The sequence below is a fragment of the Oncorhynchus nerka genome, linkage group LG27, assembly GCF_034236695.1.
Source record: "Oncorhynchus nerka isolate Pitt River linkage group LG27, Oner_Uvic_2.0, whole genome shotgun sequence".
In the NCBI taxonomy this organism is placed as follows: domain Eukaryota; kingdom Metazoa; phylum Chordata; class Actinopteri; order Salmoniformes; family Salmonidae; genus Oncorhynchus; species Oncorhynchus nerka.
The window spans coordinates 108,233,397-108,260,568 of NC_088422.1; the positions used below are offsets into that span (position 1 = coordinate 108,233,397).

The 27,172-nt window shown below is 43.1% G+C and overlaps 1 pseudogene; it reads left to right on the forward strand.

The window, feature by feature from the left end:
• LOC135565179 (nuclear receptor ROR-alpha A-like) lies at positions 1-26,593 on the forward strand (annotated as a pseudogene).
• Positions 26,594-27,172: the final 579 nt, after the last annotated feature.

Genomic DNA, 27,172 nt, shown 5'->3' on the forward strand with positions numbered 1-27,172 from the left:
ATGGCATCCTGTTACCTGATCAGAGATCACATGGCATCCTGTTACCTGATCAGAGATCAAATGGCATCCTGTTTCCTGATCAGAGATCACATGGCATCCTGTTACCTGATCCCAGATCACATGGCATCCTGTTACCTGATCACAGATCACATGGCATCCTGTTACCTGATCAGAGATCACATGGCATCCTGTTTCCTGATCAGAGATCACATGGCATCCTGTTACCTGATCCCAGATCACATGGCATCCTGTTACCTGATCACAGATCACATGGCATCCTGTTACCTGATCAGAGATCACATGGCATCCTGTTACCTGATCAGAGATCCTGTTACCTGATCAGAGATCACATGGCATCCTGTTACCTGATCACAGATCACATGGCATCCTGTTACCTGATCATAGACCACATGGCATCCTGTTACCTGATCATAGACCACATGGCATCCTGTTACCTGATCATAGATCACATGGCATCCTGTTACCTGATCACAGATCACATGGCATCCTGTTACCTGATCAGAGATCACATGGCATCCTGTTACCTGATCACAGATCACATGGCATCCTGTTACCTGATCATAGATCACATGGCATCCTGTTACCTGATCAGAGATCACATGGCATCCTGTTACCTGATCATAGATCACATGGCATCCTGTTACCTGATCAGAGATCACATGGCATCCTGTTACCTGATCACAGATCACATGGCATCCTGTTACCTGATCACAGATCACATGGCATCCTGTTACCTGATCATAGATCACATGGCATCCTGTTTCCTGATCAGAGATCACATGGCATCCTGTTACCTGATCCCAGATCACATGGCATCCTGTTACCTGATCATAGATCACATGGCATCCTGTTTCCTGATCAGAGATCACATGGCATCCTGTTACCTGATCCCAGATCACATGGCATCCTGTTACCTGATCATAGATCACATGGCATCCTGTGTTCCTGATCAGGAGATCACATGGCATCCTATTACCTGATCCCAGATCACATGGCATCCTGTTACCTGATCATAGATCACATGGCATCCTGTTTCCTGATCAGAGATCACATGGCATCCTGTTACCTGATCACAGATCACATGGCATCCTGTTACCTGATCAGATAAATAAAAAATATCCCGAACACAGATCATATGGTACCCTATATGCTGATCAGAAGTAGTGCACTATGTAGGGAGTAGGGTTTTATACAGGCTTGTCTGGATTCTTGGGACACAGGAACAGATCAGTCTTAGTTAGTAGCTAATGCTTAAGGAATTACAGCTGGATCCAGGCTTAGTGCTCTACAACACAGGCTGATTGGACCCAGGCTTAGTGCTCAATAACACAGGCTGACTAGATCCAGGCTTAGTGCTCTACAACACAGGCTGATTAGACCCAGGCTTAGTGCTCAATAACACAGGTTGACTAGATCCAGGCTTAGTGCTCAACAACACAGGCTGATTAGACCCAGGCTTAGTGCTCAATAACACAGGCTGACTAGATCCAGGCTTAGTGTTCAACAACACAGGCTGATTAGATCCAGGCTTAGTGCTCTAAAACACAGGCTGATTGGATCCAGGCTAAGTGCTCAACAACACAGGCTGATTAGATCCAGGCTAAGTGCTCTACAACACAGGCTGATTGGATCCAGGCTTAGTGCTCTACAACACAGACTGATTGGACCCAGGCTTAGTGCTCTACAACACAGACTGATTGGACCCAGGCTTAGTGCTCTACAACACAGGCTGATTATACCCAGGCTTAGTGCTCTACAACACAGGCTGATTGGACCCAGGCTTAGTGCTCTACAACACAGGCTGATTGGACCCAGGCTTAGTGCTCTACAACACAGGCTGATTAGATCCAGGCTTAGTGCTCTACAACACAGGCTGATTAGATCCAGGCTTAGTGCTCTACAACACAGGCTGATTAGACCCAGGCTTAGTGCTCAACAACACAGGCTGATTAGACCCAGGCTTAGTGCTCTACAACACAGGCTGATTAGACCCAGGCTTAGTGCTCAACAACACAGGCTGATTAGACCCAGGCTTAGTGCTCAACAACACAGGCTGATTAGACCCAGGCTTAGTGCTCTACAACACAGGCTGATTAGACCCAGGCTTAGTGCTATACAACACAGGCTGATTGGAGCACATTGATTGGATGGCCAAGTCAGTCCATCAGTGGAGTAATGTCTCAGTGTTGTGAAGCAGGCTTCTTGGTTTACTTTATTCCAGTTTAAACGATGAACAAAGATTAAGTTTATTCCAGTTTAAAGGAATAACAAAGATTACGTTTATTCCAGTTTAAAGGAATAACAAAGATTAAGTTTATTAAGTTTATTCCAGTTTAAAGGAATAACAAAGATTAAGTTTATTAAGTTTATTCCAGTTTAAAGGAATAACAAAGATTACGTTTATTCCAGTTTAAAGGAATAACAAAGATTAAGTTTATTAAGTTTATTCCAGTTTAAAGGAATAACAAAGATTAAGTTTATTAAGTTTATTCCAGTTTAAAGGAATAACAAAGATTAAGTTTATTAAGTTTATTCCAGTTTAAAGGAATAACAACGCTCTGATTAAGATCATGTGACATTGAGTAAAATGGCTTCTTTGATAAACGGCACAAATGTCCACGTCACACGGACATGCTGATGTTAGTATGAATTGTGACAATTTATCCGGCTTCTATTTTCTTAATTTTTTTAGGTTGCCACAGTACAGGAAGTCAACACGTACACAATATGGTGCCATATTTCCTTGTATCAGATGTTGTGAAGGTTGAATGTTGTCTTAGGGGAGAAACCAGCCCACGGGTGTTTGATGTTTCCTTACTATTGGCACTGGTGAACTGTGGTGGGTTTGATGTTGACAGGAGACAATCCTGACTTTCTGTTTCTCTCTCTGTCTCTCTGTCTCTCCTCTCTCCTCTCTCTCTCTCTCTCTCTCTCTCTCTCTGTCTCTCTCTCTCGTTCTCTGTCTCTCTCTCTCTCTCTCTCTCTCTCTCTCTCAACTCTCTTCTCTCTCTGTCTCTCTGTCTCAGGTCCTCTCTCTCTCTCTCTTTTTTTTCCCCTCTGCAAGGTCTCCTCTCTCTCTAACTGTCTCTCTCTATTCCTGTCTAAAGGGGTCTCCTCTCTCTCTCTTTTTTCCCCTCTCTCTCTCTCTCCTCTCTTCTGTCTGTCTCTCTCTCTGTCTCTTTCTCTCTCTTTTTCTCTCCCCTCTCTCTCAGTTTAATCTGCCTCTCTCTCATTAAGTTCAATGAAGTTACTTCAAAGTTTCTGTCAATGACTATCAGTTTCTCTCTTCTTCCTCTCTCTCTCTCTCTCTCTCGTCTATTAAGATCATGTGACATTCTAATATTCTTTGATAAACTCTATATACAAATCACTCAACTCTCTCTCTCTGTCTAGTATCTCTGAAATTTATCCGCTCTCTCTCTTCTTAATTTACTCTTGCTCCTCTACAGGGAAGTCAACATGTACTCCTGTCTCTCTCTCTTGTCTCTCTCTGCCCACGGGTCTCTTCTCGTGGCACTGGTCTCTCTCTCTCTACTGTCAGGACTCTCTCTCTCTTTCTGTTTCTCTCTCTGTCTCTCTCTCTCTCTCTCTCTGTCTCTCTCTGTCTCTCTCTCTCTCTCTCTCTCTCTCTCTCTCTCTGTTTTTTTCCCTCTCTCCAGCTCAAATTGAAATTATTCCTTGCAAGATATGTGGAGATAAGTCATCAGGCATCCACTACGGCGTGATCACCTGCGAAGGCTGCAAGGTAAGGAGAAACATACGTGTATTACATCACTTCCTGCCGGGGTCGCCATGGAGACGGCACTCGACAACGACCGTTGGGCTCCTCCTCTCCCTTTTGTTCTTTGGACAGAATTGCTTTCAGAAATCTCTCCATGTTAATAAGTTCTTCAGAGGGAAAACTTCAAAGTTATGAACAATGACAGACAGTTTCTGTGTTGTTATTCAATCAGCACTATACTTCCTTTGAGAATGGGGGGAAAAAACTAAAATAATATCTTTAACCGCCTACATTCAAGCAACAACAACTAAAATATGTATTTTATAGAAAAGCTGCAAAGGTTGCTTTACACAAAGTAAGAAACCACTTTTAGTTGTATTAAGTCATTTCCAACACTATTTTAATTCTACTGTAAGGACTATCTATATCGGTATGTTTCACATGTTGAAACTGTTGCCTCTTAGCTCTCTCTCTTATATCGTTTGGTAATCTCAGTAATATAGTGGTTATTAGTCATCTCCTGTCCTGGGGTCTCCTCTCAGTAATATAGTGATTATTAGTCATCTCCTGTCCTGGGGGTAACGGTCTCCTCTCAGTAATGTAGTGATTATTAGTCATCTCCTGTCCTCGGGGTAACGGTCTCCTCTCAGTAATATAGTGATTATTAGTCATCTCCTGTCCTGGAGAAACGGTCTCCTCTCAGTAATATAGTGATTATTAGTCATCTCCTGTCCTGGAGAAACGGTCTCCTCTCAGTAATATAGTGATTATTAGTCATCTCCTGTCCTGGAGAAACGGTCTCCTCTCAGTAATATAGTGATTATTAGTCATCTCCTGTCCTCGGGGTAACGGTCTCCTCTCAGTAATATAGTGATTATTAGTCATCTCCTGTCCTGGAGAAACGGTCTCCTCTCAGTAATGTAGTGATTATTAGTCATCTCCTGTCCTGGAGAAACGGTCTCCTCTCAGTAATATAGTGATTATTAGTCATCTCCTGTCCTCGGGGTAACGGTGTCCTCTCAGTAATATAGTGATTATTAGTCATCTCCTGTCCTGGGGTAACGGTCTCCTCTCAGTAATGTAGTGATTATTAGTCATCTCCTGTCCTGGAGAAACGGTCTCCTCTCAGTAATATAGTGATTATTAGTCATCTCCTGTCCTGGAGAAACGGTCTCCTCTCAGTAATATAGTGATTATTAGTCATCTCCTGTCCTGGAGAAACGGTCTCCCCTCTCAGTAATATAGTGATTATTAGTCATCTCCTGTCCTGGGGTCGGTCTCCTCTCAGTAATATAGTGATTATTAGTCATCCCTGTCCTGGGGTAACGGTAATATAGTGATTATTAGTCATCTCCTGTCCTCGGGGAAACGGTCTCCTCTCAGTAATATAGTGATTATTAGTCATCTCCTGTCCTGGGGTCTCCTCTCAGTAATATAGTGATTATTAGTCATCTCCTGTCCTCGGGGTAACGGTCTCCTCTCAGTAATATAGTGATTATTAGTCATCTCCTGTCCTGGGGTAACGGTCTCCTCTCAGTAATATAGTGATTATTAGTCATCTCCCTGTCCTGGGGTAACGGTCTCCTCTCAGTAATATAGTGATTATTAGTCATCTCCTGTCCTGAGTGTAACGGTCTCCTCTCAGTAATATAGTGATTATTAGTCATCTCCTGTCCTCGGGGTAACGGTCTCCTCTCAGTAATGTAGTGATTATTAGTCATCTCCTGTCCTGGGAGTAACGGTCTCCTCTCAGTAATATAGTGATTATTAGTCATCTCCTGTCCTGGGGTAACGGTCTCCTCTCAGTAATATAGTGATTATAGTCATCTCTCCTGTCCTCGGGAGTAACGGTCTCCTCTCAGTAATATAGTGATTATTAGTCATCTCCTGTCCTCGGGGTAACGGTCTCCTCTCAGTAATATAGTGATTATTAGTCATCTCCTGTCCTCGGGGTAACGGTCTCCTCTCAGTAATATAGTGATTATTAGTCATCTCCGTCCTCGGGGTAACGGTCTCCTCTCAGTAATATAGTGATTATTAGTCATCTCCTGTCCTGGGGTGACGGTCTCCTCTCAGTAATATAGTGATTATTAGTCATCTCCTGTCCTGGGGTAACGGTCCAGTCTCAGTAATATAGTGATTATTAGTCATCTCCTGTCCTGGGGTCTCCTCTCAGTAATATAGTGATTATTAGTCATCTCCTGTCCTGGGTAACGGTCTCCTCTCAGTAATGTAGTGATTATTAGTCATCTCCTGTCCTGGGGTAACGGTCTCCTCTCAGTAATATAGTGATTATTAGTCATCTCCTGTCCTGGGGTCTCTCTCTCAGTAATGTAGTGATTATTAGTCATCTCCTGTCCTCGGGGTAACGGTCTCCTCTCAGTAATGTAGTGATTATTAGTCATCTCCTGTCCTTACCAGTCTCCTCTCAGTAATATAGTGATTATTAGTCATCTCCTGTCCTGGGGGTAACGGTCTCCTCTCAGTAATATAGTGATTATTAGTCATCTCTCCTGTCCTGGGGTAACGGTCTCCTCTCAGTAATATAGTGATTATTAGTCATCTCCTGTCCTGGGGTAACGGTTCCTCTCAGTAATATAGTGATTATTAGTCATCTCCTGTCCTGGGGTAACGGTCTCTCTCAGTAATATAGTGATTATTAGTCATCTCCTGTCCTGGGGTAACGGTCTCCTCTCAGTAATATAGTGATTATTAGTCATCTCCTGTCCTCGGGTAACGGTTACTCAGTAACATAGTGATTATTAGTCATCTCCTGTCCTGGGGTAACCTCCTCTCAGTAATATAGTGATTATTAGTCATCTCCTGTCCTGGGGTAACGGTCTCCTCTCAAATGTAGTGATTATTAGTCATCTCTGTCCTGAGAAACGGTATTCAGTAATATAGTGATTATTAGTCATCTCCTGTCCTCGGGTAACGGTCTCCTCTCAGTAATATAGTGATTATTAGTCATCTCCTGTCCTCGTAACGGTCTCCTCTCAGTAATATAGTGATTATTAGTCATCTCCTGTCCTGAGAAACGGTCTCCTCTCAGTAATATAGTGATTATTAGTCATCTCCCCTGTCCTCGGGGAAACGGTCTCCTCTCTCAGTAATATAGTGATTATTAGTCATCTCCTGTCCTGGGGTAACGGTCTCCTCTCAGTAATATAGTGATTATTAGTCATCTCCTGTCCTGGGGTAACGGTCTCCTCTCAGTAATATAGTGATTATTAGTCATCTCCTGTTGGGGAAACGGTCTCCTCTCAGTAATATAGTGATTATTAGTCATCTCCTGTCCTGGGTCTCCCTCAGTAATGTAGTGATTATTAGTCATCTCCTGTCCTGGGGTAACGGTCTCCTCTCAGTAATATAGTGATTATTAGTCATCTCCTGTCCTGGGGTAACGGTCTCCTCTCAGTAATATAGTGATTATTAGTCATCTCCTGTCTGATCTCCTCTCAGTAATGTAGTGATTATTAGTCATCTCCTGTCCTGGGAAACGGTCTCCTCTCAGTAATGTAGTGATTATTAGTCATCTCCTGTCCTCGGAAACGGTCTCCTCTCAGTAATATAGTGATTATTAGTCATCTCCTGTCCTGGGGTCTCAGTAATATAGTGATTATTAGTCATCTCCTGTCCTGGTAATATAGTGATTATTAGTCATCTCCTGTCCTAGTAACGGTCATAGTGATTATTAGTCATCTCCTGTCCTGGGTAACGGTCTCCCTCAGTAATATAGTGATTATTAGTCATCTCCTGTCCTGGGGTCTCCTCTCAGTAATATAGTGATTATTAGTCATCTCCTGTCCTGGGGTCTCCTCTGAGTAATGTAGTGATTATTAGTCATCTCCTGTCCTGGGAGTAACGGTCTCCTCCCAGTAATATAGTGATTATTAGTCATCCCTGTCCTCGGGGTAACGGTCTCCTCTCTCAGTAATGTAGTGATTATTAGTCATCTCTGTCCTGGGGTAATGTCACTCAGTAATATAGTGATTATTAGTCATCTCCTGTCCTGGGGTCTCCTCTCAGTAATATAGTGATTATTAGTCATCTCCTGTCCTGGGTAACGGTGTCCTCTCAGTAATATAGTGATTATTAGTCATCTCCTGTCCTCGGGGTAACGGCCTCCTCTCAGTAATATAGTGATTATTAGTCATCTCCTGTCCTCAGAAACGGTCTCCTCTCAGTAATATAGTGATTATTAGTCATCTCCTGTCCTGGGGAAACGGTCTCCTCTCAGTAATATAGATTATTAGTCATCTCCTGTCCTCGGGTAACGGTCTCCTCTCAGTAATATAGTGATTATTAGTCATCTCCTGTTACCTCTCAGTAATATAGTGATTATCAGTCATCTCCTGTCCTGGGGTAACGGTCTCCTCTCAGTAATATAGTGATTATTAGTCATCCTGTCCCCGGGGTACCTGTAATATGAGTGATTATTAGTCATCTCTCCTGTCCTGGGGTCTCTCTCTCAGTAATATAGTGGTTATTAGTCATCTCCTGTCCTGGGGTAACGGTCTCCTCTCAGTAATATAGTGATTATTAGCATCTCCTGGGGTTCCTGGAGAATACATGGTCATCCTGTTACCTGATCATAGATGATTATTAGTCATCTCCTGTCCTGGGGTAACGGCCCTCTCAGTAATATAGTGATTATTAGTCATCTCCTGTCCTGGGGGTCTCCTCAGTAATATAGTGATTATTAGTCATCTCCTGTCCTGGGGTAACGGTCCCTCTCAGTAATGTAGTGATTATTAGTCATCTCCTGTCCTCGGGAGTAACGGTCTCCTCTCAGCAATATAGTGATTACCTGGTCATCTCCTGTCCTGGAGAAACGGTCTCCTCTCAGTAAAATGTAGTGATTATTAGTCATCTCCTGTCCTGGGGTAACCTGATCTCAGAATCATAGTGATTATTAGTCATCTCCTGTCCTGAGGTAACGGCCCCCTCTCAGTAATGTAGTTTATTAGTCATCTCCTGTCCTCTGGCTCCCTCCTAATGTAGTGATTAGTCATCTCCCTGTCACGGGGTAACAGTCTCCTCTCAGTAATATAGATTATTAGTCATCTCCTGTCCTGGGGTAACGTTCCTGATCAGTAATATAGTGATTATTAGTCATCCCTGTCCTGGGGTCTCCTCTCAGTAAATATGATTATTAGTCATCTCCGTCCTGGGGTAACTTCTCCTGCTGATCATATAGTGATTATTAGTCATCTCCTCAACTCTTGGGTAGGGTTTCTTCAGTAAACAGTGATTATTAGTCATCTCCTGTCCTGGGGTCTCCTCTAGGAATGGATTATATCGTCCTGGGTTAACGGCCCCCTTCATCAATGTGTAGTGATTATTAGTCATCTCCTGTCCTCGGGTAACGGCCCCTTCTCGCACTAGTGCTCTGCAACCTCCTGTCCTGGGGTAGGCTGTAATATAGTGATTATTAGTCATCCAGGTCTTGGTGCTCAATAACCTGACTGACTGAATCAGGCTTGGTGCTCTACAACACAGGCTGATTGGAACCCAGGCTTAGTGCTCAATAACACAGGTTGATAGATCCAGGCAAAGTGCTCAACAACACAGGCTGATTGGGTCAGATGGTGCTCAATAACACAGGCTGACTAGATCAAACCAGTGTTCAACAACACAGGCAGTTGAATCCAGACTTGGTATCTAACACAGTGATTATTAGTCATCTCCTGTCCTGGGTAACGGTCTCCTCTCAGTAATATAGTGATTATTAGTCATCTCCTGTCCTCGGGTAACGGTCTCCTCTCAGTAATATAGTGATTATTAGTCATCTCCTGTCCTGGGGTAACGGTCTCCTCTCAGTAATATAGTGATTATTAGTCATCTCCTGTCCTCGGGTAACGGTCTCCTCTCAGTAATATAGTGATTATTAGTCATCTCCTGTCCTGGGGTAACGGTCTCCTCTCAGTAATATAGTGATTATTAGTCATCTCCTGTCCTCGGGGTAACGGTCTCCTCTCAGTAATATAGTGATTATTAGTCATCTCCTGTCCTGGGGTAACGGTCTCCTCTCAGTAATATAGTGATTATTAGTCATCTCCTGTCCTGGGGTAACGGTCTCCTCTCAGTAATATAGTGATTATTAGTCATCTCCTGTCCTGGAGAAACGGTCTCCTCTCAGTAATATAGTGATTATTAGTCATCTCCTGTCCTCGGGGTAACGGTCTCCTCTCAGTAATATAGTGATTATTAGTCATCTCCTGTCCTCGGGGTAACGGTCTCCTCTCAGTAATATAGTGATTATTAGTCATCTCCTGTCCTGGAGAAACGGTCTCCTCTCAGTAATATAGTGATTATTAGTCATCTCCTGTCCTGGGGTAACGGTCTCCTCTCAGTAATATAGTGATTATTAGTCATCTCCTGTCCTGGGGTAACGGTCTCCTCTCAGTAATATAGTGATTATTAGTCATCTCCTGTCCTGGGGTAACGGTCTCCTCTCAGTAATATAGTGATTATTAGTCATCTCCTGTCCTGGGGTAACGGTCTCCTCTCAGTAATATAGTGATTATTAGTCATCTCCTGTCCTGGGGTAACGGTCCTCTCAGTAATATAGTGATTATTAGTCATCTCCTGTCCTGGGGTAACGGTCTCCTCTCAGTAATATAGTGATTATTAGTCATCTCCTGTCCTGGGGTAACGGTCTCCTCTCAGTAATATAGTGATTATTAGTCATCTCCTGTCCTGGGGTAACGGTCTCCTCTCAGTAATATAGTGATTATTAGTCATCTCCTGTCCTGGGGTAACGGTCTCCTCTCAGTAATATAGTGATTATTAGTCATCTCCTGTCCTGGTAACGGTCTCCTCTCAGTAATATAGTGATTATTAGTCATCTCCTGTCCTGGGTAACGGTCTCCTCTCAGTAATATAGTGATTATTAGTCATCTCCTGTCCTGGGGTAACGGTCTCCTCTCAGTAATATAGTGATTATTAGTCATCTCCTGTCCTGGGGTAACGGTCTCCTCTCAGTAATATAGTGATTATTAGTCATCTCCTGTCCTGGGGTAACGGTCTCCTCTCAGTAATATAGTGATTATTAGTCATCTCCTGTCCTCGGGTAACGGTCTCCTCTCAGTAATATAGTGATTATTAGTCATCTCCTGTCCTGGGGTAACGGTCTCCTCTCAGTAATATAGTGATTATTAGTCATCTCCTGTCCTGGGGTAACGGTCTCCTCTCAGTAATATAGTGATTATTAGTCATCTCCTGTCCTCGGGGTAACGGTCTCCTCTCAGTAATATAGTGATTATTAGTCATCTCCTGTCCTCGGGGTAACGGTCTCCTCTCAGTAATATAGTGATTATTAGTCATCTCCTGTCCTGGGGTAACGGTCTCCTCTCAGTAATATAGTGATTATTAGTCATCTCCTGTCCTGGGGTAACGGTCTCCTCTCAGTAATGTAGTGATTATTAGTCATCTCCTGTCCTGGGGTAACGGTCTCCTCTCAGTAATATAGTGATTATTAGTCATCTCCTGTCCTCGGGTAACGGTCTCCTCTCAGTAATATAGTGATTATTAGTCATCTCCTGTCCTCGGGTAACGGTCTCCTCTCAGTAATATAGTGATTATTAGTCATCTCCTGTCCTGGGAAACGGTCTCCTCTCAGTAATATAGTGATTATTAGTCATCTCCTGTCCTGGAGTAACGGTCTCCTCTCAGTAATATAGTGATTATTAGTCATCTCCTGTCCTCGGGTAACGGTCTCCTCTCAGTAATATAGTGATTATTAGTCATCTCCCTGTCCTGGAGAAACGGTCTCCTCTCAGTAATATAGTGATTATTAGTCATCTCCTGTCCTGGGGTAACGGTCTCCTCTCAGTAATATAGTGATTATTAGTCATCTCCTGTCCTGGGGTAACGGTCTCCTCTCAGTAATATAGTGATTATTAGTCATCTCCTGTCCTCGGGGAAACGGTCTCCTCTCAGTAATATAGTGATTATTAGTCATCTCCTGTCCTGGGGTCTCCTCTCAGTAATATAGTGATTATTAGTCATCTCCTGTCCTGGGGTCTCCTCTCAGTAATATAGTGATTATTAGTCATCTCCTGTCCTGGGGTAACGGTCTCCTCTCAGTAATATAGTGATTATTAGTCATCTCCTGTCCTGGGGTAACGGTCTCCTCTCAGTAATATAGTGATTATTAGTCATCTCCTGTCCTGGGGTCTCCTCTCAGTAATATAGTGATTATTAGTCATCTCCTGTCCTGGGGTCTCCTCTCAGTAATATAGTGATTATTAGTCATCTCCTGTCCTGGGGTAACGGTCTCCTCTCAGTAATATAGTGATTATTAGTCATCTCCTGTCCTGGGGTAACGGTCTCCTCTCAGTAATATAGTGATTATTAGTCATCTCCTGTCCTGGGGTAACGGTCTCCTCTCAGTAATATAGTGATTATTAGTCATCTCCTGTCCTCGGGGTAACGGTCTCCTCTCAGTAATATAGTGATTATTAGTCATCTCCTGTCCTGGGGTCTCCTCTCAGTAATATAGTGATTATTAGTCATCTCCTGTCCTCGGGGTAACGGTCTCCTCTCAGTAATATAGTGATTATTAGTCATCTCCTGTCCTGGGGTAACGGTCTCCTCTCAGTAATATAGTGATTATTAGTCATCTCCTGTCCTGGGGTCTCCTCTCAGTAATATAGTGATTATTAGTCATCTCCTGTCCTGGGGTAACGGTCTCCTCTCAGTAATATAGTGATTATTAGTCATCTCCTGTCCTGGGGTAACGGTCTCCTCTCAGTAATATAGTGATTATTAGTCATCTCCTGTCCTGGGGTAACGGTCTCCTCTCAGTAATATAGTGATTATTAGTCATCTCCTGTCCTCGGGGTAACGGTCTCCTCTCAGTAATATAGTGATTATTAGTCATCTCCTGTCCTCGGTAACGGTCTCCTCTCAGTAATGTAGTGATTATTAGTCATCTCCTGTCCTCGGGGTAACGGTCTCCTCTCAGTAATATAGTGATTATTAGTCATCTCCTGTCCTGAGGTAACGGTCTCCTCTCAGTAATATAGTGATTATTAGTCATCTCCTGTCCTGGGGTAACGGTCTCCTCTCAGTAATATAGTGATTATTAGTCATCTCCTGTCCTGGGGTAACGGTCTCCTCTCAGTAATATAGTGATTATTAGTCATCTCCTGTCCTCGGGGTAACGGTCTCCTCTCAGTAATATAGTGATTATTAGTCATCTCCTGTCCTGGGGTCTCCTCTCAGTAATATAGTGATTATTAGTCATCTCCTGTCCTGGGGTAACGGTCTCCTCTCAGTAATATAGTGATTATTAGTCATCTCCTGTCCTGAGGTAACGGTCTCCTCTCAGTAATATAGTGATTATTAGTCATCTCCTGTCCTCGGGGTAACGGTCTCCTCTCAGTAATGTAGTGATTATTAGTCATCTCCTGTCCTCGGGGTAACGGTCTCCTCTCAGTAATATAGTGATTATTAGTCATCTCCTGTCCTGGGGTAACGGTCTCCTCTCAGTAATATAGTGATTATTAGTCATCTCCTGTCCTCGGGGTAACGGTCTCCTCTCAGTAATATAGTGATTATTAGTCATCTCCTGTCCTGGAGAAACGGTCTCCTCTCAGTAATATAGTGATTATTAGTCATCTCCTGTCCTGGGGTAACGGTCTCCTCTCAGTAATATAGTGATTATTAGTCATCTCCTGTCCTGGGGTAACGGTCTCCTCTCAGTAATATAGTGATTATTAGTCATCTCCTGTCCTCGGGTAACGGTCTCCTCTCAGTAATATAGTGATTATTAGTCATCTCCTGTCCTGGGAACGTCTCCTCTCAGTAATATAGTGATTATTAGTCATCTCCTGTCCTCGGGATAACGGTCTCCTCTCAGTAATATAGTGATTATTAGTCATCTCCTGTCCTGGGGTAACGGTCTCCTCTCAGTAATATAGTGATTATTAGTCATCTCCTGTCCTGGGGTAACGGTCTCCTCTCAGTAATATAGTGATTATTAGTCATCTCCTGTCCTGGGGTAACGGTCTCCTCTCAGTAATATAGTGATTATTAGTCATCTCCTGTCCTGGGGTAACGGTCTCCTCTCAGTAATGTAGTGATTATTAGTCATCTCCTGTCCTGGGGTAACGGTCTCCTCTCAGTAATATAGTGATTATTAGTCATCTCCTGTCCTGGGGTAACGGTCTCCTCTCAGTAATATAGTGATTATTAGTCATCTCCTGTCCTCGGGGTAACGGTCTCCTCTCAGTAATATAGTGATTATTAGTCATCTCCTGTCCTCGGGTAACGGTCTCCTCTCAGTAATATAGTGATTATTAGTCATCTCCTGTCCTGGGGTAACGGTCTCCTCTCAGTAATATAGTGATTATTAGTCATCTCCTGTCCTGGGGTAACGGTCTCCTCTCAGTAATATAGTGATTATTAGTCATCTCCTGTCCTGGGGTAACGGTCTCCTCTCAGTAATATAGTGATTATTAGTCATCTCCTGTCCTGGGGTAACGGTCTCCTCTCAGTAATATAGTGATTATTAGTCATCTCCTGTCCTGGAGTAACGGTCTCCTCTCAGTAATATAGTGATTATTAGTCATCTCCTGTCCTGGGGTAACGGTCTCCTCTCAGTAATATAGTGATTATTAGTCATCTCCTGTCCTGGGGTAACGGTCTCCTCTCAGTAATATAGTGATTATTGACCATCTCCTGTCCTGGGGTCTCCCTCAGTAATATAGTGATTATTAGTCATCTCCTGTCCTGGAGTACTGATTCTCCCCTCTCAGTAATATAGTGATTATTAGTCATCTCCTGTCCTGGGAGTGCTTGGTCTCCTCTCAGTAATATAGTGATTATTAGTCATCTCCTGTCCTCGGGGTAACGGTCTCCTCTCAGTAATATAGTGATTATTAGTCATCTCCTGTCCTGGAGAAACGGTCTCCTCTCAGTAATGTAGTGATTATTAGTCATCTCCTGTCCTGGAGAACGGTCTCCTCTCAGTAATGTAGTGATTATTAGTCATCTCCTGTCCCTGGAGAAACGGTCTCCTCTCAGTAATATAGTGATTATTAGTCATCTCCTGTCCTGGAGAAACGGTCTCCTCTCAGTAATGTAGTGATTATTAGTCATCTCCTGTCCTGGAGAAACGGTCTCCTCTCAGTAATATAGTGATTATTAGTCATCTCCTGTCCTGGAGAAACGGTCTCCTCTCAGTAATATAGTGATTATTAGTCATCTCCTGTCCTGGGAAACGGTCTCCTCTCAGTAATATAGTGATTATTAGTCATCTCCTGTCCTGGGGTAACGGTCTCCTCTCAGTAATATAGTGATTATTAGTCATCTCCTGTCCTCCAGGTAGTGATTAGTGATTATTAGTCATCTCCTGTCCTGGGGTAACGGTCTCCTCTCAGTAATGTAGTGATTATTAGTCATCTCCTGTCCTGGAGAAACGGTCTCCTCTCAGTAATATAGTGATTATTAGTCATCTCCTGTCCTGGGGGTAACGGTCTCCTCTCAGTAATATAGTGATTATTAGTCATCTCCTGTCCTGGGGTAACGGTCTCCTCTCAGTAATATAGTGATTATTAGTCATCTCCTGTCCTGGGGTAACGGTCTCCTCTCAGTAATATAGTGATTATTAGTCATCTCCTGTCCTGGAGAAACGGTCTCCTCTCAGCCGCAAAACTAGACTCTGTCTCAAACAGGCCTTCAGTTTCACTATAGCCATCTGTAATGACAACACTATAGCCATCTGTAATGACAACACTATAGCCATCTCTAATGACAACACTATAGCCATCTGTAATGACAACACTATAGCCATCTGTAATGATAACACTATAGCCATCTGTAATGACAACACTATAGCCATCTGTAATGACAACACTATAGCCATCTCTAATGACAACACTATAGCCATCTGTAATGACAACACTATAGCCATCTGTAATGACAACACTATATCCATCTCTATTGACAACACTATAGCCATCTGTAATGACAACACTATAGCCATCTCAAATGACAACACTATAGCCATCTCTAATGACAACGCTGTAGCCATCTGTAATGACAACACTATAGCCATCTCTAATGACAACACTATAGCCATCTGTAATGACAACACTATAGCCATCTGTAATGACAACACTATAGCCATCTGTAATGACAACACTAACCTCAGCTTTAGCTGAGGGGATTTTAAACTATTGTTTGACCCTCCCCCTCTCTCTCTCCCTCCCCCCTCCCTCCCTCCCTCCCCTCCCTCCCTCCCTCCCTCCCCCTCCCTCCCTCCTCCCTCCTCCCTGCCCCCTCCCTCCCTCCCCTCCCTCCCTCCCTCCCCTCTCCCTGCCTCCCCTCCCCTCCCTCCCTCCCCTCCCTCCAGGGTTTCTTCAGGAGGAGCCAGCAGAGTAATGCAGGGTACTCCTGCCCTCGTCAGAAGAACTGTTTGATTGACAGGACCAGCAGAAACCGCTGCCAACACTGTAGACTGCAGAAATGCCTGACCGTGGGCATGTCACGGGACGGTATGTATATCCAGGGTTGGGGTCAATTCCATTTTAATTGTAATTGTAATTAAAAGAAATTGGAACTGTAAAACATTTCATCTTTGTAATGAAATGATTTTGAATGCAGTATTTTTACATTTCCCAGCTAATGGAATTCTTAATGCAGATAGTGTGAAATGTTGATTTGAGTTATTTAACTAGGCAAGTCAGTTAAGCATAGGAACAGTGGGTTAACTGCCTTGATCAGACTGAAGGACAGATTTGAACCTTGTCAGCTCGGGGATTTGCAGTTACTAGTCCAATGCGCTAACCACTAGGCTACGCTGTCTCCCAATCTTAAATCATTTAAACTTGTAGTTCTATATTTCCAGTCTAAACAGTGACATGATCAGACTGAAAGCCTGAGGAATTGAATTCAAATTTAATTTGTGGAATTGTTGTGGATAATATTGAATTGAGAGTGAATTCTTGGAATTTACCTAACATTGGAATAGAGAGGAATTATCTCTGAATTCAAGACGGACTTGGAATTTGAACAGAAATACATTGAATTTACAGGGAGCGAGAATTGATGAAAAAGTGAATTTGTGGAACTAACCACGATGCATAGGCACACTGTAAAAATAGATGCACGCACACACATACACACACACACACAGACACCGTACACACACACACACACACACACACACACACACACACACACACACAAAAGCAAACAAACAACAAACAAACAAACAAACACACACCGACACACACACACACACACACACACACACACACACACACACACCGACACACACACACACACACACACACACACACACACACCGACACACACACACACCGACACACACACACCGACACACACACACACCGACACACACACACACACACACACCGACACCGACACACACACACCGACACACACACACCGACACACCGACACACACACACACACACCGACACACACACACACACACACACACCGACACACACACACACACACACCGACACCGACACCGACACACACACACACACACACACACACACACACACTGGATTATGAGTCCACTTAAATGCGTCTTCATTTACCTCCTCAGAGGTCAAGTTCTCCACACAATGTCAATGTCTCTCCATGTCCCCACAGCGGTGAAGTTTGGCCGTATGTCCAAGAAGCAGAGAGACAGCCTGTATGCTGAGGTCCAGAAGCACCGTCTCCAGCAGGCCCAGCAGCTGCAGAGAGACCTCCATCCCCAGAACCCGGGGGAGGTCGAGCCTCTCTCTCCCCACTACGGCCTCACCGACCTCCCGGAAGACCTGGGAGGGTACATGGAGGAAAACAGCCCTGGGGGGGGTAATGGCCCAGCCTCCAAGGGGGCTCTGACTCGGGAGGAGTGGGGGTTCTACCTGGACATTCAGCCGTCTCCTGATCAGTCTGGTCTGGATATTAACGGTATAAAACCGGGCCTCTTTGTGATTATGGTTCCAACAGGAGTTTCTTCCCCTACTGTTCCTTCACCAACGGAGACACGTCTCCCACAGTATCTATGGCTGAGCTAGGTGAGTGGAGAGAGGGGAGGGAGGGGGAGAGAGGGAGGGAGGGAGGGAGGAGGGAGGGACGTCTCCACAGTATCTATGGCTGAGCTAGGTGAGTGGAGAGAGGGGGAGGGAGGGAGGAGAAGAGGGAGGGAGGGAGGGAGGGGAGGGAGGGAGAGGAGAGGGAGGGAGGGAGAGACGTCTCCCACAGTATCTATGGCTGAGCTAGGTGAGTGGAGAGAGGGGGAGGGAGGGAGAGAGGGAGGGAGGGAGGGAGGGAGGGAGAGACGTCTCCCACAGTATCTATGGCTGAGCTAGGTGAGTGGAGAGGGAGGGAGGGAGGGAGGAGAGAGGAGGAGGGAGAGAGACGTCTCCAAGTATCTATGGCTGAGCTAGGTGAGTGGAGAGAGGGGAGGGAGGGAGGGAGGGAGGGAGGAGGAGGGAGGGAGGGAGGAGGGGGAGGGAGGAGAGAGGGAGGAGGGGGAGGGAGACGTCTCCCACAGTATCTATGGCTGAGCTAGGTGAGTGGAGAGAGGGGGAGGGAGGGAGGGAGGGAGGGAGGAGAGACGTCTCCCACAGTATCTATGGCTGAGCTAGGTGAGTGGAGAGAGAGGAGGGAGGGAGGGAGGAGGGAGGGAGGGAGGAGGGAATGATGATGTAAGTTTTGGGATGGGGGAGTGGAGGGAGGGGGGAGGGAGAGAGGAGAGGAGGGAAGGGATGAGGGAGGAGGGAGGAGGCAGGAAAGGGAAAGGATGAGGTAGGTTTGGGATGGGATGGGATGGGGAGGCAGGGGAGGGATGAGGTAAGGTGTAAGATGGGAGGGATGAGGTAAGATGTGGGATGGGGGAGGCAGGGAGGGATGAGGTAAGTTGTTGGATGGGAGGGGGAGAGGGGGAGGGAGGGAGGGTGAAAGGTGTAGGATGGGGGAGGGACGAGGTAAGATGTGGGATGGGGGAGGCAGGGAGGGATGAGGTAAGTTGTAGGATGGGAGGGGGAGGGAGGGAGGGTGAAAGGTGTAGGATGGGGGAGGGACGGGGTAAGATGTGGGATGGGGGAGGCAGGGAGGGATAAAGGGAGAGAACAAGAAGAAGAGAGAGGGATATAGAGAGGTAAAGAAAAGAGCCAGGATGGAGCGAACAGAGAGCACAACCGTGGGCTAAAACAAAGGTGGTTTAAAATAGCAGGAGGCTGCAAACGCATCTTCAGAGCTCATTAGAACAGTGTCTGGTTGAGTGGCAGTGTGTTAATTAGCTCCTATTGGGAACAAAGGGCACATGTTCAGGGAAATCAGTTATTTACTCTCCCTTGAGCTCCCAGGAAGTGATGTTCTTCTTTAAACTAAATGATTACTTCCCCTTCACTGTAGGAAATATGTCCCTTTGTTTCATGTTAAATGATTGTATGAACATATGAACATATGTAGTATTCTCTATTGTAGATAACCCAGCACCAACATAGTGGATAGAAAAGTAAAATACTGTCTGGGTCAATACCAGAATAGTAAAATACTGTCTGGGTCAATACCAGAATAGTATAATACTGTCTGGGTCAATACCAGAATAGTAAAATATTGTCTGGGTCAATGCCAGAATAGTAAAATACTGTCTGGGTCAATACCAGAATAGTAAAATACTGTCTGGGTCAATACCAGAAAAATGTACTGTCTGGGTCAAATACTGTCTGGTCAATACCAGAATAGTAAAATACTGTCTGGGTCAATACCAGAATAGTAAAATACTGTCTGGGTCAATACCAGAATAGTAAAATACTGTCTGGGTCAATACCAGAATAGTAAAATACTGTCTGGGTCAATACCAGAGTAGTAAAATACTGTCTGGGTCAATACCAGAATAGTAAAATACTGTCTGGGTCAATACCAGAGTAGTAAAATACTGTCTGGGTCAAAACCAGAATAGTCAAATACTGTCTGGGTCAATACCAGAATAGTCAAATACTGTCTGGGTCAATGCCAGAATAGTAAAATACTGTCTGGGTCAATACCAGAGTAGTCAAATACTGTCTTGGTCAATACCAGAATAGTAAAATACTGTCTGGGTCAATACCAGAATAGTCAAATACTGTCTGGGTCAATACCAGAATAGTCAAATACTGTCTGGGTCAATACCAGAATAGTCAAATACTGTCTGGGTCAATGCCAGAATAGTCAAATACTGTCTGGGTCAATACCAGAATAGTCAAATACTGTCTGGGTCAATACCAGAAAAGTAAAATACTGTCTGGGTCAATACCAGAATAGTAAAATACTGTCTGGGTCATACCAGAATAGTAAAATACTGTCCGAGTCAATACCAGAATAGTAAAATACTGTCTGGGTCAATACCAGAATAGTAAAATACTGTCTGGGTCAATACCAGAATAGTAAAATACTGTCTGGGTCAATACCAGAATAGTAAAATACTGTCTGGGTCAATACCAGAATAGTAAAATACTGTCTGGGTCAATACCAGAATAGTAAAATACTGTCTGGGTTAATACCAGAATAGTAAAACTGTCTGGGTCACTGTAAAATACTGGGGTCAATACCAGAATAGTAAAATACTGTCTGGGTCAATACCAGAATAGTAAAATACTGTCTGGGTCAATACCAGAATAGTAAAATACTGTCTGGGTCAATACCAGAATAGTATAATATTGTCTGGGTCAATACCAGAATAGTCTGGGTCAATACCAGAATAGTAAAATACTGTCTGGGTCAATACCAGAATAGTAAAATACTGTCTGGGTCAATACCAGAATAGTAAATACTGTCTGGGAATACCAGAATAGTAAAATACTGTCTGGGTCAATGCCAGAATAGTAAAATACTGTCTGGGTCAATACCAGAATAGTAAAATACTGTCTGGGTCAATACCAGAAAAGTAAAATACTGTCTGGGTCAATACCAGAATAGTAAAATACTGTCTGGGTCATACCAGAATAGTAAAATACTGTCTGGGTCATACCAGAATAGTAAAATACTGTCTGGGTCAACCAGAATAGTAAAATACTGTCTGGGTCAATACCAGAATAGTAAAATACTGTCTGGGTCAATACCAGAATAGTAAATACTGTCTGGGTCAATACCAGAATAGTCAAAATACTGTCTGGGTCAATACCAGAATAGTAAAATACAGTCTGGGTCATACCAGAATAGTAAAATACTGTCTGGGTCAATACCAGAATAGTAAAATACTGTCTGGGTCAATACCAGAATAGTAAAATACTGTCTGGGTCAATACCAGAATAGTAAAATACTGTCTGGGTCAATACCAGAATAGTAAAATACTGTCTGGGTCATGACCAGAATAGTAAAATACTGTCTGGGTCAATACCAGAATAGTAAAATACTGTCTGGGTCAATACCAGAATAGTAAAATACTGTCTGGGTCAATACCAGAATAGTAAAATACTGTCTGGGTCAATACCAGAATAGTAAAATACTGTCTGGGTCAATACCAGAATAGTAAAATACTGTCTGGGTCATGACCAGAATAGTAAAATACTGTCTGGGTCAATACCAGAATAGTAAAATACTGTCTGGGTCAATACCAGAATAGTAAAATACTGTCTGGGTCAATACCAGAATAGTAAAATACTGTCTGGGTCAATACCAGAATAGTATAATACTGTCTGGGTCAATACCAGAATAGTAAAATACTGTCTGGGTCAATACCAGAATAGTAAAATACTGTCTGGGTCAATACCAGAATAGTAAAATACTGTCTGGGTCAATACCAGAATAGTAAAATACTGTCTGGGTCAATACCAGAATAGTAAAATACTGTCTGGGTCAATACCAGAATAGTAAAATACTGTCTGGGTCAATACCAGAATAGTAAAATACTGTCTGGGTCAATACCAGAATAGTCAAATACTGTCTGGGTCAATACCAGAATAGTAAATACTGTCTGGGTCAATACCAGAATAGTAAATACTGTCTGGGTCAATACCAGAATAGTAAAATACTGTCTGGGTCAATACCAGAATAGTAAAATACTGTCTGGGTCAATACCAGAATAGTATAATACTGTCTGGGTCAATACCAGAATAGTAAAATATTGTCTGGGTCAATGCCAGAATAGTAAAATACTGTCTGGGTCAATACCAGAATAGTAAAATACTGTCCAATACCAGAATAGTAAAATACTGTCTGGGTCAATACCAGAATAGTAAATACTGTCTGGGTCAATACCAGAATAGTAAAATACTGTCTGGGTCATACCAGAATAGTAAAATACTGTCTGGGTCTGTCTGGGTCAATACCAGAATAGTAAAATACTGTCTGGGTCAATACCAGAATAGTAAAATACTGTCTGGGTCAATACCAGAATAGTAAAATACTGTCTGGGTCAATACCAGAATAGTAAAATACTGTCTGGGTCATGACAGAATAATAAAATACTGTCTGGGTCAATACCAGTATAGTAAAATACTGTCTGGGTCAATACCAGAATAGTAAAATACTGTCCTGGGTCAATACCAGAATAGTAAAATACTGTCTGGGTCAATAGTAAAAATACCAGAATAGTAAAAAACTGTCTGGGTCAATACCAGAATAGTAAAATACTGTCTGGGTCAATACCAGAATAGTAAATACTGTCTGGGTCATACCAGAATAGTAAAATACTGTCTGGGTCAATACCAGAATAGTAAAATACAGTTTGGGTCATACCAGAATAGTAAAATACTGTCTGGGTCAATACCAGAATAGTAAAATAATGTCTGGGTCAATACCAGAATAGTAAAATACAGTTTGGGTCAATACCAGAATAGTAAATACTGTCTGGGTCATACCAGAGTAGTCTGGGTCAATACCAGAATAGTAAAATACTGTCTGGGTCAATACCAGAATAGTAAAATACTGTCTGGGTCAGTTTGTCTGGTCATACCAGAATAGTAAAATACTGTCTGGGTCAATACAGAATAGTAAAATACTGTCTGGGTCAATACCAGAATAGTAAAATACTGTCTGGGTCATACCAGAATAGTAAAATACTGTCTGGGTCATGTCTGTCTGGTCAATACCAGAATAGTAAAATACTGTCTGGGTCAATACCAGAATAGTAAAATACTGTCTGGGTCAATACCAGAATAGTAAAATACTGTCTGGGTCATACCAGAATAGTAAAATACTGTCTGGGTCAATACCAGAGTAGTAAAATACTGTCTGGGTCAATACCAGAATAGTAAAATACTGTCTGGGTCAAACCAGAATAGTAAAATACTGTCTGGGTCATACCAGAATAGTAAAAAAATACTGTCTGGGTCAATACCAGAATAGTAAAATACTGTCTGGGTCAATACCAGAATAGTAAATACTGTCTGGGTCAATACCAGAATAGTAAAATACTGTCTGGGTCAATACCAGAAAAGTAAATACTGTCTGGGTCAATACCAGATGTAAAATACTGTCTAGGTCATACCAGAATAGTCCTGTCTAAACAGTATAGAATACCAGAATAAAATACTGTCTGGGTCATGACCAGAATAGAGATACTGTCTGGGTCAACCAGAATAGTAAAATACTGTCTGGGTCAATGCAGAATATAAATACTGAATAAATAAAATACTGTCTGGGTCAATACCAGTAAAGTAAATACTGTCTGTACCAGAATAGTAAAAATACTGTCTGGGTCATACCACAGTCAATACCAGAATAGTAAAACCCTGTCTGGGTCAATACCAGAATAGTAAAATACTGTCTGGGTCATACAGAATAATAAAATACTGTCTGGGTCATACCAGAATAGTAAAATACTGTCTGGGTCATACCAGAATAGTAAAATACCCTGTCTGTCTGGGTCAATGTATAGTTAGTTTGGGTCAGAATAGTATACAACCAGAATAGTAAAAATACTGTCTGGGTCAATACCAGAATAGTAAAATACTGTTTTAGGTCAACCAGAATAGTAAAATACTGTCTGGGTCATGACAGAATAGTAAATACTGTCTGGGTCATACCAGATAGTAAAATACTGTCTGGGTCAATACCAGAATAGTAAAATAATGTCTGGGTCAATACCAGAATAGTAAAATACAGTATAAATAGTAAAACCCTGGGTCAATACCAGAATAGTAAAATACTGTCTGGGTTACCAGAATAGTATACAATACCACTGTCTAACAGTATAGATACCAGAATAGTAAAATACTGTCTGGGTCATGGTTAGAGATGATCAACCTCCACTAACAGTATAGAATAGTAAAATACTGTCTGGGTCATGGTTAGAGATGATCAACCACCTCTAACAGTATAGAATAGTAAAATACTGTCTGGGTCATGGTTAGAGATGATCAACCACCTCTAACAGTATAGAATAGTAAAACCCTGTCTGGGTCATGGTTAGAGATGATCAACCACCTCTAACAGTATAGAATAGTAAAACCCTGTCTGGGTCATGGTTAGAGATGATCAACCACCTCTAACAGTATAGAATAGTAAAACCCTGTCTGGGTCATGGTTAGAGATGATCAACCACCTCTAACAGTATAGAATAGTAAAACCCTGTCTGGGTCATGGTTAGAGATGATCAACCACCTCTAACAGTATAGAATAGTAAAACCCTGTAAAACCCCTGGGTCATGGTTAGAGATGATCTAACAGTATAGAATAGTAAAACTGTCTGGTCATGGTTAGAGATGATCAACCACCTCTAACAGTATAGAATAGTAAAACTGTCTGGGTCATGATTAGAGATGATCAACCACCTCAACAGTATAGAATAGTAAAACCCTGTCTGGGTCATGATTAGAGATGATCAACCACCTCTAACAGTATAGAATAGCAGAACCCTGTCTGGGTCATGGTTAGAGATGATCAACCACCTCTAACAGTATAGAATAGTAAAACCCTGTCTGGGTCATGGTTAGAGATGATCAACCACCTCTAACAGTATAGAATAGCAGAACCCTGTCTGGGTCATGGTTAGAGATGATCAACCACCTCTAACAGTATAGAATAGTAAAACCCTGTCTGGGTCATGGTTAGAGATGATCAACCACCTCTAACAGTATAGAATAGTAAAACCCTGTCTGGGTCATGGTTAGAGATGATCAACCACCTCTAACAGTATAGAATAGTAAAACCCTGTCTGGGTCATGGTTAGAGATGATCAACCACCTCTAACAGTATAGAATAGTAAAACCCTGTCTGGGTCATGGTTAGAGATGATCAACCACCTCTAACAGTATAGAATAGTAAAACCCTGTCTGGGTCATGGTTAGAGATGATCAACCACCTCTAACAGTATAGAATAGCAGAACCCTGTCTGGGTCATGATTAGAGATGATCAACCACCTCTAACAGTATAGAATAGCAGAACCCTGTCTGGGTCATGATTAGAGATGATCAACCACCTCTAACAGTATAGACTAGCAGAACAGTAGGGTTGGAAGAATTTCCCATTATGGAATCAATGTTGCTGTGTTGTTACACATGTGAGCTCTGCCTAAACGCTGACCCATATTCTACCCTTTTCCCCCTACTGGGCAGAGCCGAGAAGAGCCAAACCCAAATGTGCTGGAAAGAACCATGTAAACAAAAAACAACAAGAAACAGACCATCCATTAAAAAATAAACAGTATAGTTCGGGTCGGCACCATAATGTGAAAAGGATTCCACTGTTGTCCATCTAGCTCTTGATGTTGTCCTTGACCAATCGTGTTGCAGCTCTTGATGTTGTCCTTGACCAATCGTGTTGCAGCTCTTGATGTTGTCCTTGACCAGTCGTGTTCCAGCTCCTGATGTTGTCCTTGACCAATCGTGGTCCAGCTCTTGATGTTGTCCTTGACCAATCGTGGTCCAGCTCTTGATGTTGTCCTTGTCCAATCGTGGTCCAGCTCTTGATGTTGTCCTGGACCAATTGTGGTCCAGCTCTTGATGTTGTCCTTGACCAATCGTGTTCCAGCTCTTGATGTTGTCCTTGTCCAATCGTGTTCCAGCTCTTGATGTTGTCCTTGACCAGTCGTGTTCCAGTTCTTGATGTTGTCCTTGACCAGTCGTGTTCCAGTTCTTGATGTTGTCCTTGTCCAATCGTGGTCCAGCTCTTGACGTTGTCCTGCTGCTCTCTCCTGTAGAACACCTAGGCCAGAACATCTCCAAGTCCCACCAGGAGACGTGTCAGTACCTGAGGGAGGAGCTACAGAGCATGACCTGGCAGGCCTTCCTCCAGGAGGAGATAGAGACCTACCAGACGAAGGTAACAATGCACACTACCTAGTACACTACCTAGTACACTACACACTACCTAGGACACTACTTTTGTTCTCCTCCCCTCATAGTCCTTTGTCACCCCCCTCTTCCTTCTCCTTTCTCTCTCTCTCTCTCTCTCTTTGTCTCTCTCTCTTTGTCTCTCTCTCTTTGTCTCTCTTTGTCTCTCTCTCTCTGTCTCTCTCTCTGTCTGACTGTCTCTCTCTCTCTCTCTCTCTCTCTCTCTCTCTGTCTCTCTCTCTGTCTCTCTCTCTGTCTCTCTGTCTCTCTCTCTCTCTCTCTCTTTGTCTCTCTCTCTCTCTCTCTCTCTTTGTCTCTCTTTGTCTCTCTCTCTGTCTGTCTGTCTGTCTGTCTGTCTGTCTGTCTGTCTGTCTGTCTGTCTGTCTCTCTCTCTCTCTCTCTCTCTCTCTCTCTCTCTCTCTCTCTCTCTCTCAACAATTATGCCTCTTTTATCATTGTTGTTGCTGTTGTTTATGACAGCCGGAGGAGGTGATGTGGCAGCTGTGTGCCATCAAGATAACGGAGGCCATCAGTATGTGGTGGGTTCGCCAGCGCATCGGCGGCTTCATGGAGCTCTGTCCAGAGCGACCGATAGTGTTGCTCAAAAGCAGGTAGACAAGATGATGGAACGTCTCGTAATGACATCACAATGATCAACCCCCAATCTATCTACTGTCTACTTATATAAGAAACCCCCAATCTATCTACTGTCTACTTATATAAGAAACCCCCAATCTATGTCCTGTCTACTTATATAAGAAACCCCCAATCTATGTTCTGTCTACTTATATAAGAAACCCCCAATCTATGTCCTGTCTACATATATAAGAAACCCCCAATCTATGTCCTGTCTACTTATATAAGAAACCCCCAATCTATGTCCTGTCTACTTATATAAGAAACCCCCAATCTATCTACTGTCTACTGATATAAGAAACCCCCAATCTATGTCATGTCTATTGATATAAGAAACCCCCAATCTATGTCCTGTCTATTGATATAAGAAACCCCCAATCTATCTACTGTCTACTTATATAGGCAACCCCCAATCTATGTCCTGTCTACTTATATAGGCATCCCCCAATCTATCTACTGTCTACTTATATAAGAAACCCCCAATGTTGTGTTGTCTCTCTGACCTGTAGTGATGGTTGTGTTGTTGTCTCTCTGACCTGTAGTGATGGTTGTGTTGTT